General features: G+C 41.5%; 1 protein-coding gene across 1 annotated transcript in view; it reads right to left on the bottom strand.

Annotated features, from left to right (window-relative positions):
- The window catches only part of BGN (biglycan), a 121,180-nt gene extending 105,845 nt beyond the window's left edge, over positions 1-15,335 (bottom strand). Inside the window, exon 1 of the mRNA XM_077478861.1 lies at positions 15,058-15,335. The gene's annotated coding sequence lies outside the window, so the exon portion shown is untranslated. The remainder of the gene's footprint in view (positions 1-15,057) is intronic.
- Positions 15,336-17,967: the final 2,632 nt, after the last annotated feature.

Genomic DNA, 17,967 nt, shown 5'->3' with positions numbered 1-17,967 from the left:
TCCCCGCCTATTATGATGTCACAGTTCTAGCATCCTCTGGGACTGTGACACCATAATGGGCGGGGACATCATCCGGTGATGTCCCTATATAAGTCGCTGCGCATCGAGTCGGAGCCATTGTGAGCGGAGGTTTCAACGAGGCAACATCTAAAGAGAAGAACAGAAGAACAGAAGAACAGAAGGCGGCGACAGAAGACCGGAAGAGGGGGACAAAACCCCGAAGTCGGAGGAAGAGGGCGGCGGCGAGGAAGAAAGCCGGGGCTCCTCTGCTAGTAAAAGAGCTAGAAGAAGATAGCGGAGTAGTCCGGCGAGAAGACCCCCAAAGATGGAAGACCCCCGGAGCTGTGCAATAAACTATTTTATCTTGTGTGTTGTGTTTTTTTTTACTTTATTTTACAGGTGAATGGGTAGGGGTACATTGTACCCCATACTCATTCACATAGGGTGGGGGGCCGGTATCCGGGGGCCCCCTTATTAAAGGGGGCTCCCGGATTCCGATAAGCCCCTCGCCCGCTGACCCAGACAACCAATGGCCAGGGTTGTCGGGAAGAGGCCCTTGTCATCATCAACATGGGGACAAGGTGCTTTGGGGTTGGGGGGCCGCGCTGCCCCCCCTTCCCCAAGACACCCCCATGTTGAGGGCACGCGGCCTGGTACGGCTCAGGAGGGGGGGGCGCTCGTTCACCCCCCCTTTCCTGGCCGGCCGGGTAGCGTGCTCGGACAAGGGTCTGATGTGGACCTGGGGGGGGGACCCCCACGCTGATTTTTTCGGCGTTGGGGTTCCCCTTTATGTCCATACCAGGTGACGGGGCTAGCGACGCATCCTTCACGGGCCCCGCCTACCTGGAGACGTGCTCAAAAGGAGTGGACTTTTCTCCGGAAGGGGAAAAGTCCGTTCATTTCGAAAGTACGGTGGACTGGCATACGCACGGCCGGATTGTCCAAAACTACTTTCTAAGTCCGCCGTACTTTCAGGTTAAAAAAAGTACGCCGGAGGCTACACACAGGGGGATTGTCCGGCAGACTTGAGTTTGCCAGACTTTTCCACCCGATTGTTTGATCGTGTGTACGCGGCATAAGTGTCATTTCTGTCTGCTTGTTCCTTCTTGAATCACTTCTAAAAAGTTTTTCTTGCACCAAGAGAAAAAAGTTGACTGGGGAGGGGATCTCCAGCTGCTTGACAGCCTCAGCTCTGTTCCTGTGTGCTGTGTGAAGGGTTGCGTGTCCCTTCCCTCCAATCCCTGTACTTTGAACAGATGTAGAGAAGAGAGGGCTGCAGATAAACAAGTACAAATTATATAAGAGGATTTGTTTCAGCTCTGTTTATCACCTGAGGATAGTCATTTCACTAGGTATATGTAAGGGTTTACAGCCACTTTAAGAGGCACTAGGAATTAAAGCTCACTCATAGATGTGGCAGATACCTATCCACACCGTAAACCTCATCATAGAAGCCTTGTAATTAAAGATCATCTCCAGCCAGCCTAATAGTTTGTGTGCCCCTCCTCCATCCCAACACACACATTAGGTTTAAATGTTCATTTAGTCTATGGGAGGTTTAAAAGTGAGTATACATACCTTAATCCTTGCTTCCCCAACAGCCTTGACATCCTCATATACAATACAGAATTGCTGGCCTTGAATTGTGGTCTATGACGTATACCTAGTGCGTGATCTGGCACTTCTGGGTAGGGGGCATCGCCGCTTGTGCTGTTAGTCACAGCACAAACTGATCAGCGGGTGCCAGCCAATGGATAACCGGCAGCACCTGCTGATCAGTGAGGAAAAAACAAGGCATAGCTTGGTCTTGTCAGCGGGGATGTGCTGGATTTTGTTTTCCTGCAAAGCAGCACATGGTAAACACAAAAACACTGGTTAGGAAGATAATTGTGACAATGACAATAAATGTTTGTAAGCTGGTTCTCAGCTGGTTCTCAAATTTTCTGCCAACAAAACTTGTTTGAAATTCCGGTCGTGTGTACACAATTCCGACGCACAAAATCCACACATGCTCGGAATCAAGCAGAAGAGCCGCACTGGCTATTGAACTTAATTTTTCTCGGCTCATCGTACATGTTGTATGTCACTGCGTTCTTGACATTCGGAATTTCAGACAACATTTGTGTGACCACGTGTATGCAAGACAAGTTTGAGCCAACATCCTTCGGAAAAAAATCCATGGTTTTGTTGTTGGAATGTTCGATTGTCTGTACGTGGCAATACAGCAGTATTTGCAGTGAAAGGTGGTTCTACCCCACACTTTTCACATATTTATTTGTAAAAAAAATTGAAAATCATTTATCATTTTCCTTCCACTTCACAATTATGTGCCACTTTGTGTTAGTCTATCACATAAAATCCCAATAAAATACATTTACGTTTTTGGTTGTAACATGACAAAATGTGGAAAATTTGAAGAGGTATGAATACTTTTTCAAGGCACGGTATCCCATAGCCATAACTTTTTAACCAAAAATATGTAGCAGAATACATATTGGCCTAAACTTATGAAGAAATTATATTCTTACATTTTTTTTTATTGGATATGTTTTATAGCAGAAATTAAAAAATATTTTTTTTCAAAATTGGCAGTCTTTTTTGTTTATAGTGCAAAAAAATAAGAAATCCAGTGGTGATCAAATAATGCCAAAAGATAGCCCTATTTGTGGGAAAAAAATGACACAAATTTTAATTTATGTACAGTGCTGCATGACCGCACAATTGTTAGTGAAAGTAAAGCAGTGCTGTATAGCAAAAAATGCTCTGGTCATGAAGGGGGTAAGTCTTCTAGAGATCAAGTGGTTATAGGGTGCATCAATGACACTGGTGTCGCACAGCATTCTTTTTATTTGGAAAGCAGAACCTGCTTGGTTTCAGACTCTCACTCTTTAATTGAAGCCTCAATTGGCATAATCCTAACAGAGTAGGCAAGGAGGGGGATTATAACAAATGTTGGTGCAGACTTGATGACCCAATTGGTCATTTTTTTGTGGTTAATCTGCTATGTTTTTATTTTAAATTGTATTTTGAACTTTGTCCGAACTAGTCTAGAGAAAAAGTAATAAAAATAAAAAATAAAAATGTATTTTCTTAGTCCTGAATCTTGAATATAATAACAAAATAAAAGAAACACCACATATTGCCTTCAACTATAAGGTTAGTGTTTTATATTATGTAAACTTAACCTTTATGCTTATGGGAAGTACATAATGATACAGGTGTTCAGCACTCGCTGATAGAAAAACCGCAAGTAACAATAAAGGGTGCCATGAGTTGCATGTGCATCTCAATCCATTACTTGGTTGTTAGACTTTTGTCAGGATTTGAGAAAACTGTTCACTTTTTTTTTTTATCTTCTATGGGTGCACCAGTGTGTCTTTGGGAAAGCTGGTATTTGAATCCTGCTCCCAGACTTACAATCCTCCCACTGTCACCACCATTGTGGCCGCATACCACATCCACCACATAATTGGAGTTCTGCTTTAAGCTCATTTCTACCTTGGCTGGTTACAATACTAATCTTGGCTACAGGAAGATACCGTGTGTTGGTATTATGATGGTATGTGGTTCTTCTATGTTCCATGCTCTTGCTATACCTACTGTATATGGCATCAAGCCTTGAGATTCCTTTGTCATCAGACTTCTGTGGTGACATGTAGAAAGCTTTAGTGACACTATCTAGACATCATGCTGCCCTAGGCACTCCTGAATTTTGAAGCCCATTTGTGCAAGCTCCACTTGTATTATTAGATGCCGTTTGTCAAAACTGATAGAATACACTATTGAAAGAAGCCTGGTGATTGCTTTGTATGCACAGCTACTTATTAACTATACAGAGCATAGAACAAGAGAAGGAGCTGATGGTTTCATGTCTTGAACCAGGGGAAGACTCAAGACTGGGTAACATTGTTCCAATGATTAAAAAAAATGCTAGTTGCTTGTATTTGCCTTCCAAGCCAGATTTCTGTGACCCAAAGAAAGGGTACTAGAAAAAGTGTGCCATATTGACCCATTGGTTAGTGGAATGGTGTTATTGCATGTTATCACATCCTTCAGCATCAGCTTCCATTGTGGCTCCTACCAGTTGACGTCTCAAAACTGAAAAGTTAATATTGGAAGACTTCCCTTTACTGGATGTAATTGCAGGTCCTAATAGAGAGCCAGTGCCGCGGATGTATCCACAAAATGTAACCCCAGGATGGGTCCCACAGTTTGAATGGTGAAGTATCTCCACTAAAGGCGACCAGCCCAACTTATTTGTACTGGCTCAGGGGGCAAATGCCTCTCTGCCCTCCATCGCTGTCCTAAACTAAAAAGTGCCTTTTGATTGCTCTCAAAATATCTAGACCTTGCACATACACCTGTAAGAGGGTCTTCATGGTTGGCTGAATTTGGAACCACAGCACAAGTCCCTACCCCAACTGCAGCCCTGTTAGAACACTGTCCCTCCTGCTGAGGCTGAACTCTCTGGCATTTTGTGCCCTGCTACTTGACATAGGCTTGCAAATGACATTCCTGGCCATAGACTTTTGTATCCCCTAGAAAGGAGTGTCCACACCTTTTTAGGAATGTCCACACCTAGTTTAGTGTTTTGTTTAAAAAAAAATGCACTTTACTGTTGGTGATCAGGAAAGAGCACTACAATCACATCACAAGGACATACATTCTGGAGTCACTTGACATTACATAGTCAATCACATTTAGTGTACAGTCTGAAAATGTCACAGGTGAAAGCTCGTGCAACACTTTAGCAGCCATCTTCCTTTCAGCCTCTACCCAGGGTCATTTCTATTCAAAGGACTGTGCTCTCTGAAGTCACCTCTGTGCTAGGTATATCTTTCACAGGAATCCTCCAGGGAAGCAGTCTCACCCAGGGACCTCCTGCCATGCCTAAAAAGCCTTTTGTAATCCATCCTAGTCTTCACCTCCATAAGGGACAGAAAGGCAACAGCCGGCTCCTCCTGCGTACAGGTCCTCTCCACCTGCCCTCATGTGTAGGGTGTTTGGCTCCAATGCCCCAAGAGAGTGTGTCCCTGACATCACTGCAGGAGGACTTTACCTAAAATGGGCCTAGCACCTGAAGGCATTACTGATGGTAACCAAACACTATTCTGGTACAGAGCCACAAATATCCAGAAGTATAAGGAAACCTAATAAAAAAAGTTGTAATAACTTGTAAATTTTGTGGCTTAATACTGCTAACCCTGCTACCCCAGGCATTAACCCACAAGTGCCCTTTTAAAAAATACAGCCCTTTGAGGGCTGGTATCCAACAAGGTTCCATTCAGATGCAGATTCACTATTTTTCTAAAGAGAATTCATAGACACAGTAACAAAATGCATGTGTCCAGTTGGGTATAAGTTTGCAGCAGATCTACATGCTCAAAGCAAAAAAAGATGGATTTAACTTGGCTACTATTACAAGTAACCATAATACCAACAATGACCTAAGCCTTAGTGAATACACACCACATAGCTGAGCAAGTCTATTGTAATCTCGATGTTGCTCATTTACTCTGAGCCTGGGACCAGATGCTGCCTCTCCACTCACCCCTGTATCTCCCAGACCATAATTTCCAGCTAAAAGAAGATTGCGTTTCCTTATGATTAAACCTCACGTGTGTACTGTATATAACCTTGGCAAATGATATAGGATTAGAGAAAATATTCCATACCTTTGTCAATTCAACCGTGACATGCTTATCATGAGTATTTTCCTTCCATCAGTCTGGTCTTCCCAAGACTGAAAAGTATGGAATGTTCTGCAAACCATCTATCATCAATTATACCTGTCTGTACCAGTCACATATTATATATCCTACAGTAAACAGAATCTTATATATAAGGTAATGGCTTCCATTATCTGACCTGCTATAAAAAATGCCAGGCGAAAACTTCTTGGTTGCTATAAACAACTAATTTAACCGTTTTCTGTGCTCTATTTTTAAAGATAAAATTTTGTGAGTCTCCAAATAATTCTGGAATTACAACTTTGGTAGACGAGGCTGGAAAATTAACAGCAATGGCTAGAAAACCAGACACTGTCTGCCTCTACTTTAGGTTCTGTGTTGTTCTGTTAAACTAAGAATTATGTAGGTATATAAGCCACCTGAAAGAAAGGGGAATATTATACACCGCAGCCAATTAGATTAATTCATTTTGTCACCCTGGGTCATACTTTTGTTGGTGACGTCTGATAAGTGCCATCATAATCCTCTAGCGCAGTGGTCTCCAAACTGCAGGCTGTGGGCCTTTGCTTGCTTCTATCTGGCCTTTGGGGCACTATTTCATCCACCAATACCAACAATGGGGCATATTCTCACCCCCCCCTTCACTAAGAAGGGGCACAATTCCTCCCAATAACACCAACAATGGAACACATTTCCTTCCAATGAGAGCAAAGATGGGGTACAATTCCTCCCACTGACACCAAAGGTGGGGCATTGTCTTAATGGCCACAGTATGGCCCCCTAAAATCTGAAGAACTGTAAACTGGCTCCTTGTTTAGAAAGTTTGGAGACCCCTGCTCTAGAAAAGTGGCCTAGGTTTTTTTTTTAAGGTGTAATCTTGGCTCCTCATATGCCATTACTTCAGAGGGAATTACCTTTATTGCCCACCCACACTGGTCCAGCTTGGTACGATTAATTTATCCACAGCTTAAATATAACAACTAAGGATGCTGAATAACACTGTAGCAGTCTGTGTTAGTTACATAGACTAGCCATGATCTTCCAGGTCTTCCCTAGAGGAGCAAATAAAATAGAACACATGGGGTCACTCTCATCGCTTACAACCCCCCCACCACCATTCAGAGAATGCCTAGTTTTTTCTTTTTGGGAGGTTGGGTTTTGGGGGGATTGAATACAAGGTGTTCTCTGATTGGACAAAGCTAATTGTGACATCATCTACCCCTCCTTTCCACCTCACCCGGTGAAAGAAATCCTATTATTCATTGAAGAAAAAATACAAGGTATTTTCTGAACACAACCGTGTCTGTGCCGCGTGACCCACTGTGGTCAGTGTGCAGGGTGGTAGCTTTTTCAGGGACTTGGAAGATCACAGCTATCTTTATAGCGTGGGCTGTTACAGTGGTTTTCAGGACTCCCAGCGATCCTCCAGATAAAAATAAATGGCTAAGCTGGACCAATGTATGTTGGCAATACAGAGATTCCCTGGGAGTTCTGCTTTAAAGCAATGCTTGAAAAACCTGTAGGCTGTAATTTGAGACACCACTTAGGATCAAGACCTGCAGGACATAGCTCTCCCAATTTTCTGAATTGAGAAAGAGGGACAACTTTTTGCACAAAGTATATAGTCAAAAGACACACTCCTCCCATGCCCCCAGTTATTAGGACCAGTAAGAATTATTGCACAGAAAATGATTTACTTTTTTATAGCCTGGTATTCATGTCAGTTAGTTCATTGCACTCAGACGGATTCCTTTTCCTGTTTATTGCTTCTATGCACCACCATGTATTTTGAATTGCATTAATATACTGTACTTTATTTACAACAAAGAAGTCTGGTGTCTATTTCTATATGCTAATACAGTACTTAATCTCATACAGGTGTCTGCAGCATCCTGCTAGAGTCAAGGCAGAACAGAGAACCCGTCATACCAAGCGGCTCCTCTTGGGGTAAGCGCTACATAGTTTATAGTGCATGCTTTTAAGAATACTTTCATTGTCAGACATGGGGTTGATTTACTAAAACTGGAGTGCAAAACCTGGTGCACCTCTGTATAGAAACCAATCAGCTTACAGTTTTTTTTTTGTTTTTTTTGTCAACGCTTAATTGAACAAGCTGAAGTTAGAAGCTGATTGGCTACCATGCAAAGTGCACCAAATTTTGCACTCTCCAGTTTTATTAAATTAGCCCCATGCTGTTTGTTCGCGTTCTGAATATATTCTATAAATGATGCAAGCTTTAACACATGTCTGATGGCGAGTACTATGAATTCTTGAGACTACAATGTAAATGCGATGCATTTAAGTGCAATTCATTTAAAATGGCAACCCAACAAACAACCACAGTAGCCTACAATTCACCTATAGGGCACCACAAATCAAAAGCCGCACAACGTGCTGCATTAAACATTGGCTAGCCATTCAAAAGTAATGGACTGTCTTAATGCAACACAAATTTTCTCACAAAACGGTAATGTGTGTGCATTGGCATGCTTTTAGTTACACTCAGTTAAAAACTAGCACTGTAAAATATATGAATTTAGTCAATAATGGTACAGCCTAATTTTCCACTTTCTTGTAGCTATCTATGGCGTACACGTTGATAATGCTTCATATAATGGTCATTCTAGTTGATTCTATTGGAATACATATCCTGTTGGGCTTCATGATAAAACCCAGATTTGGGCACCAAGAGAAATGGCCCACTAACACTTTTAAAGCTGCATGCAAAAAATGCCCATGAAGGAACATACAACATGTGGATAGGTCCACTCAGGTACAAAATGCCTGCTTATCATATTTTTTTACTTTTCTCATTATTGTATCCTGAGCTTAGTCTGTGTTCTCTTGTGAACGGTTTTCTTAAATAGACATTGTCACCCTATCCCCTTATACTCAACTTGCCATTTCTTTGTATTCTTTTTTTTAGCATTTCTGGATATGGAGGATCATGTGATATCTCATCTATGACAGTACTTGGGCATAGCAGCCAACCGGTTTACACACAGCATTCATTTTAATGTTTTCTGCAAAGTAGCAAGGAGTGGTGTGAGAGCACTTGTAAGGAAAGTATAGGGCCTCATAGAGGGGATCCTTTGCAGAGTCACTGATTGGGCTAGGTGTCTTTTTAAATATCAGGTTTATATATATTCATAAAGACTATAAGGAGTGTTTTGGCCCCTGGTGCCCAACCTGTGGCCCAAGGACCACGTGCAGCCCTTTTGGCAGTGCTCTGGCCTACCCCAGCCATTACTTTGTAGTCATTACTCCTGAAGAATATCCCTAGTCTCCAAGGACTCCTATAGCATGTTTACAGTCTTTGGCCATCTCTTGTAGCAAGCCCACAGACTCTAACCGCACCCTGTATCATGTTTTCAGTTTTTGACCATCTCTTGTGTCATGCTCAAAGTCTTTAACCATATACTGTTGTGTGCCTGCTGTTTGACACTAAATATTCACTAAATATTATGTGGGGCCACACCGAAGGCCCCTGTATCAAGAAAGTTGAGCACTGGTTTTGGCCTTACTGCAGTGGAGGATGTTGGAGTGTCCCAAAGGACCAATAGAGGGGCTCAGGCAGAAGGGCTAAACTTGACTTTCCAGGGGAAACTCCCATCATTATCTATGGATCCTATTGAGTGTGTTCTTTTCATCACTGACCACTTACCTCTCCTTACCAATTTTCTTTACTCCTATATATATATATATATATATATATATATATATATATATATATATATATATATATATCGTGAATTCTCAAGTTTTACTTTAAGCACATATGACATCATAACTAATACGTAAAATCTAATTTATTAAACCCACAAGTCCTTTTTCACCACTATTTTCCCTTTTACTGACAATATAAGAAATATAATAATTTAGAGGTTGGATAGAAGCTTTTGTGTAGTATAACACTTTTGGTAGTTATGGTAGTACATTTTTATTTACTTCTATACATCAGAACAAAAAGGACAGCTACGGAGAAATGAGAGATGGAGGCATTTGGTTCCAAAGAGGGGCAGTCTGGAGCTATACATTATGAATACCAAGAAAAACATTATGCATTAAAGGGTCCTTCTCCAAATGTACAACAGAGTGAACAAATGGCAATATTAATTGCTTTGTTGGTGGTTACTGGCAGTCTTTTGAGCTGTGGTTAAAGATGTGGTTTGAAATGGGGTGTTAGACCAGGAGGGTGGGTGTTGATAAAACAGACCTCCCAGCGTCTTTCTTTTCTGTTGGTGTTTACAGATAAAATTTAGTCATGGTGTAATGGTGCCACTCAGTTACAAGGTCTTTGAGATCAATACTTTCTAGAGTAGGTCCCTAGTCTTTCTAAAGAAAGGGAAACATCACTGTCCTTCAGACTTTAGGGAGGGAACTGTGACCAGTGGCAGTAGAACATGTACCTGCATTACTGGTCAGTGAAAATAAACAATGCCCCAGGCTTGGTGGTCAGTTGGAGCACAAATGCCCAGGCTTGATGGAAAGTGGGAGTAAAAAATGCAGCAGAGTAGGTGGTCAGTAGGTGTAAAAAAATACTTTATCTGTGGTAAGTGGGTGAAGAAATAATGCCTCCTCATTGGTGTCAGTGGGAGAAATTGTGCCCCATTATTGGTGTCAGTGGGAATAATAGTGCCCCATTCTTGGGCTCAGTGGGAGGAATTGTGCCCTATCCTTGTTTTCATTGGAAAAAAATAGTCCCCGATCATTTGTTATTAGTGGGAGAAACAGTGCCTCATCATTGTCTTTAGTGGGAGGAATAGTGTCTCATCTTTGGCGTCAGTGAGAGGAATAGGGTCCAATCCTTGGTGTCACTGGTAGGAATTGTGCCCATCAATGGTTTGAGTGGGAGGAATAGTGCCCCATCATTGTATCAGTAGGAGGAATAGTATCCAATCATTGGTGTCATTGAGAGGAATAGTGTCCTTTGAATGGTATCAGTGGGAGAAAAAGGGTCTGGTAGAGGCAAGCAAAGGGATGCATTTTGAGTACCACTGCTCTAGAGATTTGGCTAACTTTGAAAAAAAATGTTTTCATATGTATACATTTTATTTGGCAGGGTTCGTGCCTTGGGATGTTAATGTACATTTCAAGATGTGTAGTAGTTAAGATGAAAGTTTTTCCTTTTTCCTGGAAGCTGTATGAAAGCTATGACAGCACCCAAAAGTTCTTGTACTGCTCTTGACTGATATTTATTTTATCTTGGATTATTATTTTGTATAAAAATTAGTCATTGATTTCCTCACTTTTTTCAAGTTTCACCAATTTGCATTTATGTAGTATGTCACAGCAACTGATGCCAGGTGGGTTTGTTGGGTCCACTAGTTTCACTAGATTTTTTCACCCCCAGCTTACTTTATATTAACGTAAAATAAATACTAATGCCGGTAGAGTAACCAAGTGATGAGTGTAATAATAAAACTGCCTTCTATCATATGTTGATGTTCTTCTAGACATCTGTTTATAAAACTGGAGTGAAACATTATTTTTTGCCCATACCAGCCAGACAGAATCTTGTGCCATTGGTACAGTACAGGCTTGACAATAAAAGGTAAATCACAGCCGACTGTTATGAACAAAAGGTTCACTCTTGTTTTAGTTTTTTCATTTTGGTTGTGATAGTCTTGCAGAGCTCCATAGCCAAAATGCTGTAACCCACAGCAACACGACTCGCATCACCTTTCATTGTTGGGTCTATTAAACTAAAGGGTAAGCCCGAACCAGTTGAGTTAGGCTATCACACAATTTTGCCATTTATAATAAGCCTGTAGAACCAGCCTTTCTCAACCTTTTTGCCATGGAGGAACCCTTAAAGTAACTTGCTAGTCTCAGGGAACCCCTACTAATAATTACTATTTATACAACTCATGGTACATTAGCCTGTTGGTCATTGTGAACAATGATCCTTTCACTTGTAGTCTTCTGAAAGCATGCCCTCATTACAAATGACTAAAAAGATCATTGGTGTCAACAGTTACTTACACTATATTTCCAAATGTATTGTGACACCTGCCTTTACACGCACATGAACTTCAATTGTGTCTTAGTCCGTAGGGTTCAATATTGAGTTGGCCCACCCTTTGCAGCTTTAACAGCTTCGACTCTTCTGGGAAGGCTGTCTACAAGGTGTAGGAGTGTGTCTATGGGAATGTCTGACCATTCTTCCAGAAGCACATTTGTGAGGTCAGGCACTGATGTCGGACTGGCTCACAGTCTCTACTCTAATTCACCCTAAAAGTGTTCTATCGGGTTGAGGTCACGACTCTGTACATGCCAGTCAAGTTCCTCCACCCCAAACTTGCTCATCCAAGTCTTTACGGACTTTGCTTTGTGCACTGGTCCAAATTATTTGGTGCAGGAGGGATTATAGTGTGGGGTTGTCTTTGAGGGGTTAGGTAGGCCCCTTAGTTCCAGTGAAGGGAACTCCTAAGGCGTCAGCCTACCTAGACATTTTGTACAATTTCATGCTCCCAATTTTGTGGAAGGAGTTTAGGGATGGCCCCTTCCTGTTCCGACATGACTGCGCACCAGTGCACAAACAAGGTCCATAAAGACATGGATGAGCAACTTTGGTGTGGAGGAACTTGGCTGGCCTGCACAAAGTCCTGACCATAACCTGATAGAACACCTTTGGGATGAATTAGAGTAAAGACCTTCTCGCCCAACATCAGTGCCTGACCTCACAAATGGGCTTCTAGAAGAATGGTTAAACAATCCCATTGACACACTCCTAAATCTTGTGGACAGCCTCCCCAAAAGTGTTAAAGCTGTTATAGCTGCAAAGGGTGGGCCAACTCAATATTAAACCCTATGGACTAGGGCTGGGAGGCCGTTAAAGTTCATATGTGTGTAAAGGCAGGCATCCCAATACTTTTGATAATATAGTGTATCTAAGAGGCTGAAATTGTTCTTTGCTCAAGGAACCCCTAGCAACCTCTGGAGGAACCCTAGGTTCCACAGAACCCTGTTTGAGAGACTTTGTCGTAACATTGTGCACCTTTAAATTCATCCCCACTTTCCAACTCTACCATCACACAAAATGTCTATAGTAAAATAATTATTCTGTGAACAAATACATATTTAACAGAAAATAAGGGCATAAGAAAATAAGACTATATTGAAACCAACACTCTTAACAATAGCCCAAGGAACCTACCCAGTTTTCATCATGGAGGCTCATGACCATATAAAATGCCTTACAAGGACCATGACAGCATTTACATAATTTGCATCAGTTTTTAATAAGTTTGATTAAAGACAGAGAGGCATAACGAGAAGCTTGTTTAAGGGTGAACAAAGAAAACGGATATACGATAATCCTAGAAACCAAAAAAAAATGATGTACTATTGGGTCAGAACAATGAAAGATCATTTTTAATTGGCTGCCCATTTTTAGAATTGTTTCCCATAGAAGGGAAGTAGCATTGCTCAACTCATTCTGAGTATAGTTTGAAAAAAGGAAAAGCTGAACGTTTTCTTATAGGAGCCTGAGTTTGTTTTATTTGAAACATGATGCTTGAGTTGCAATGGTAACGACTCTGCATAGGTGCCCATTTTCATAAATGAGCATTCGTATAACAGGGCAGAAAATGACCATGCAAAAAGCCAGCATCAGTTCTTTGCCAAGCATGTCTAGGTTGATAAGCTTTGACACCCAATGGTACAGAACTGCTGACAATACCAAAAATTGCAATCCCCTGTAAAGAATCCATCCCCTAACAACTGTCATTCAGCTATGTGGGTTTTGTGCTGCCTATACCCGTCTAACAAAAAGCTGAGTGTATGTCAAGTCAGGGCTGCAATCCTGTGGCTTCTCTGCAGGCGGTAACTGGAAACCCTACTAGCTTGTCCAGAGCTCTCACTGCAGTCTCATTCATGCTTTCATCATGTTCCTAAAACTATCTCTGCAAGTCCATTCAAATGAACTGTCACCACCAGAAATATCCCCATCCATCCATGACCAGATCTTTAGGTGATTGCAACACAAAAGAAGGGAGCAAATTAATAACACTTGATTGTATCGTTGTGTACCAAGCCAATGTTCCGAAATGAGAATGAAGGTGTAGTTATTGTTCTTCAAGAAACTACTTATAGGATGAACTGCATGCAAGCATAGAAGCTGTAGCAGATCCCTCCAACACAATTCCCTTTCTGAGTGCTATGCTTCTTTAATATTTTACATCTAAATTCAGAAAGAAAATTATTTTCTTATTCATACTCTACTGCTTTTCTATATTTATAGTTACTTCATTACCCATACAACCATATAACAGACTTGAGCACATATCATAAATTTATGACCCCTGCTCAAGAGACTCTCCAAAAACAAACTCAATATGTCAATTAATTTTAGAACTGTATTTGGAAAGACAATTCTTTGTTAACTGATACTCTATTGATTATTTCTGCCTTTCTTAATTATTTCTTAATTACTTAATTTTTAGAACAGATTTGAGCACAGGTCATTAATTATGACCTGTGTTCAGGACTGTCCAAAATCAAATTCAATAAGTCAATGAATTTTACACCAGAATTTGGAAAGAAATTTCTTTCTCAACTTATATTCTACTGATTATTGTTGCTTTTCTTTATTTATTACTACTTTGTCCATATATTATACTACTTAATTATTGACCTGTGCTCAAGTCTGTTATAATAATTATGACCTGTGTTCAGGACTATCCAAAATCAAATTCAATAAGTCGATGGATTTTATATCTAAATTTGAAAAGAAAATTCTTCCTCAACCGATACTGGTTATTACTGCTTTTCTTTTCTTTATTCATTGTTACTATTTCATGCCTACACTAAGTTATTAGAACAGACTTGAGCACAGGTCATTAATTATGACTTGTGATCCAGATTTTCCAAAATCAAATTCAATAGGTCAAATCACAAGATGTATCAACTGATCGTAGCCAATCAGAATTCATCTTTCACTGATCTGCCTTCGGGTCATTTGAAATCTGGTCCATTCAGGTTATGGCACTTGAGCTTTGTTCTTCATACTGATAAACTAAGTTTGATAATTAAGTAAAAAATTTATAAAACACTTACAAGTATAAGAGTCAACTCTTAACAAGTATAAGAATTAACTTGCACCTGAGATTGAGCTACAGTTGACAAGGTTGATTAAAAAAAAAACCTGAAACAGACAAAAAGTTCCCAACATTTCTCATCTTTTTTACAAAAACTGTAAAAACAGGGTCTTCCCACCTATGACCAATTTTTTAGCATCTGCCGAGAACTGTTCTCTCCCAACTTGCAAAACTATAGGCGTTGACATGGTACTCAAGTAACACAAGCTTTTGTTTTCTATTGCTGGAGTAAAATCTAAAAAATAAATATAAAGAAAAAAGTTTACCTTTTTATTCTTCCTTGTGGGTTCAAATAATGATTTCCTCCCAGACGATCACTTTGAATGTATATGTCTTTTTTATTTTTGTTTTAATGGTTCCAAAAGTTACTGTCCCCTTCTGCAGAAAAAGTTTATTGTTTCACAATCCTCTTCCCTCTTGACTTGCAATTCTTGTGTTTGAGAAGGAGGAGGAGGCTGCATCCACCCTACTGCCCCCCTTAGTCTGAGTGACTGGACTCAGCAGTGTCTGCTCCAGGGTTTTGTGTGTGAGGTTTAAAGATGTAATTTCCTTGCAGACAGGCAAAGCACTCGAAGCTCAGCTCTTACCTCCTCCTCCTCCCTTCTCAAAATATAATGCATCTTAATGACTTTGGATATCGTTGACATGTGGCTTCTATCACCACACCTGCCAAATAAAGATTTAAAAAAAAAAAAAACATCAGCATCTGTCTGTTTTTTCAAACGTTTTATTTTATTTTTTTCTGCAAAATATCCTCAGGTTATATCCAAAAAAAAAAAAAGTTTCCGTATATAATGTGCTTTGATTATAGCAAGTGGCAGTCTGTTTTCGTGTCCACAGAAGAGGGTCTGTTTGTGGCTTTTAGAGTCTGTTTGTCGGCACAGTGATGGTATGGAGTGCACATTTTGGGATGTACATCCTGGCTTCAATCTCTTAGAGCACGTTTTATTTTTTTACCAATGACATGGTTTTGTTTAGCAAAGACAATCCCCTTTTGGAGTCAGTTCATATCAGATATTTCATCCAGAAGTCGTACTTACCTTGGACTGCATTTAGCTAACTTAACGGATATCAGAAAAAATGTATTATTTTGTGGTAGGAAGGTTTACCATGGGAATGTATCCTTAAAGTAGAAGTTTACCCTAGAATTAATCTGATCATATAACACGTGTACATTGATAAACGCATAGAACTTTTTTTGACATCTGTCAACTCTCTAGCAGTTCAGCAATCAGCACTGGAAACTGCTGGACATGTAATAGCGACACCATGCAACTTTTGTCAAAGCTTAATTGAGCAAGCTGAAGTTAGAAGCCGATTGGTTACTATCAAGGCTGGACTGGGACAAAAATTTGGCCCTGGACTTCATCCAGACAGCCCACTTTAATGTTACAGGCACGCACAAAAACAGTCTATAAACTATATGCAATTGCACAAAAAAATAAGTAAAAACATTCTAACACACTATTGGGCATAGGACAGGGCATAGCCACACCAGTGCCCATTAATGCAACCTGATCAGTGCCCATTAATGCAGCCACACCAGTGCCCATTAATGCAGCCTGATCAATGCCCATCAACGCAGCCACACCAGTGCCCATGAGCGCAGCCACAAAAGAGCCCATTCATCCAGCCACACCAGTGCCCATCAATGCAGCCTCACCAGTACCCAGTGCCCATTAATGCAGCCACCCCAGCTTCTTCTACCTAGGTCCCAGGTGCAGTGCTTGTCCTGCAGGTGGTTCCTCTGGAGCTCGGAGCCCAGGACCAGCTGTGCACTGCTGGTAAATCTGGTCCTCTCCCTTCTTCCTGGGCATCATAGAGCTGGGTTGGAGGAAACTGGGGGGGGGGGGGGCGAGGTGAATGGGTGGGGACTCCTAAATCCTGTCCAATCAGCTAATTTCGCAAGCGACTCTCACTGTGTAGCGGTTTTCGAAAAAACAAACTCTGTGTCTCTCCTAAGTTCAGTGGGGGCCTAGGGACAGAAAACGGACTATTTCATCACTTTCAGATTTAGTCAGATTAAGTACGTATTAAGTAAGAATTAGTACTGATATAGCACGGGCCGGCCTTCAACTGTGTCATGCGCCACTGCAGATTAATCTACCCAAAAAAAAGTCATGGGGCATGGAAACGTTTTTTTTTTCTAAACAGCTGCACAGCGGGATATTAGCTTATTGTTGGACAGGAGTCCCCATCCGTTCTACCTCCGCTGTCACTGAAACCGGCCCACTAAGCCATCGGTCCACTGGGAAACATGCCTGGCTACCATGCACAACTGCACTGGATGTTGCACGCTATTAGTTTTAGTAAATCAACTGAGTCTCTCAGCCCCACCATGCTATTTACATCTTGTAATTGCAAAGCCTCCCAGGGAAAAGCTTCCTCTGTGCAATCATGCTGTCAGATGCCGATGGCATGAGAGCGCTAAATGACACCATGAGTTGCCTAGTGTCATTAAGAAATGACTGTCAGTTTTCAGTTTTCAGTGCCGATTGTTGGACAACTGGAGAATGGACAACTCGAGAATGGATGGATGCCAACCATGGTGCAATGCATTTATCAAAGTATCTGTATTGTACAGAAAAAGAAAACATTAGTATATGTTGGTGCTTTCATAGAGTAAACTTGTTGCTTTGCCTTGTATAGTGCATTTGGTGCCCATCCAAGAGTTGAAATGCCAGTTTTGGGTGTTTACTCAGTTATGAATGAACAGGGTCAGTGATCGGTACAGACAAGGAAGGGGCTGGTAAATTACACATTTATTGGCCCCTTCCCCGTTCTCCATCCTGACACATCCCCCGCAGCAGACGGCAGTAGAGGAGGGAAACCTGGCAGCGCTGCGGCAGATGAAGGGGACCAGGGGATCACACAGGGACCTGATCACATCATGAGGTGGATAGGAGGGTCAGCACGTAAAGGAACCAGCCCTCTCCATTCTCCACCTGCAGCCTTTCAGTCCCTCTACATGCCATCCTGCTGCCCCCCTATCCAAGTGTACAGGGGGCTGCATGGTCCCCCTGGAGGGTGAAGCCAGGTAGTAATTGTGACCCTGTTCGTATGGCCCTGATTGGGAGGGTACTTGAAAAAGGGAGGCAGAAAATACTCTCCCTTTTTACAAGGCACCTTGTCTCCATGCTGATGGGGATAAGAGCCTCATCCCCACACCCTGCCTC

This window comes from Lithobates pipiens, unplaced genomic scaffold (assembly GCF_037356315.1).
Source record: "Lithobates pipiens isolate NorthernLeopardFrog02 unplaced genomic scaffold, aLitPip1_a1.2 Scaffold_1, whole genome shotgun sequence".
NCBI lineage: Eukaryota > Metazoa > Chordata > Amphibia > Anura > Ranidae > Lithobates > Lithobates pipiens.
The sequence above is the reverse complement of the archived record's forward strand: the minus strand, read 5'-3'. Positions and strand labels throughout refer to the sequence as shown.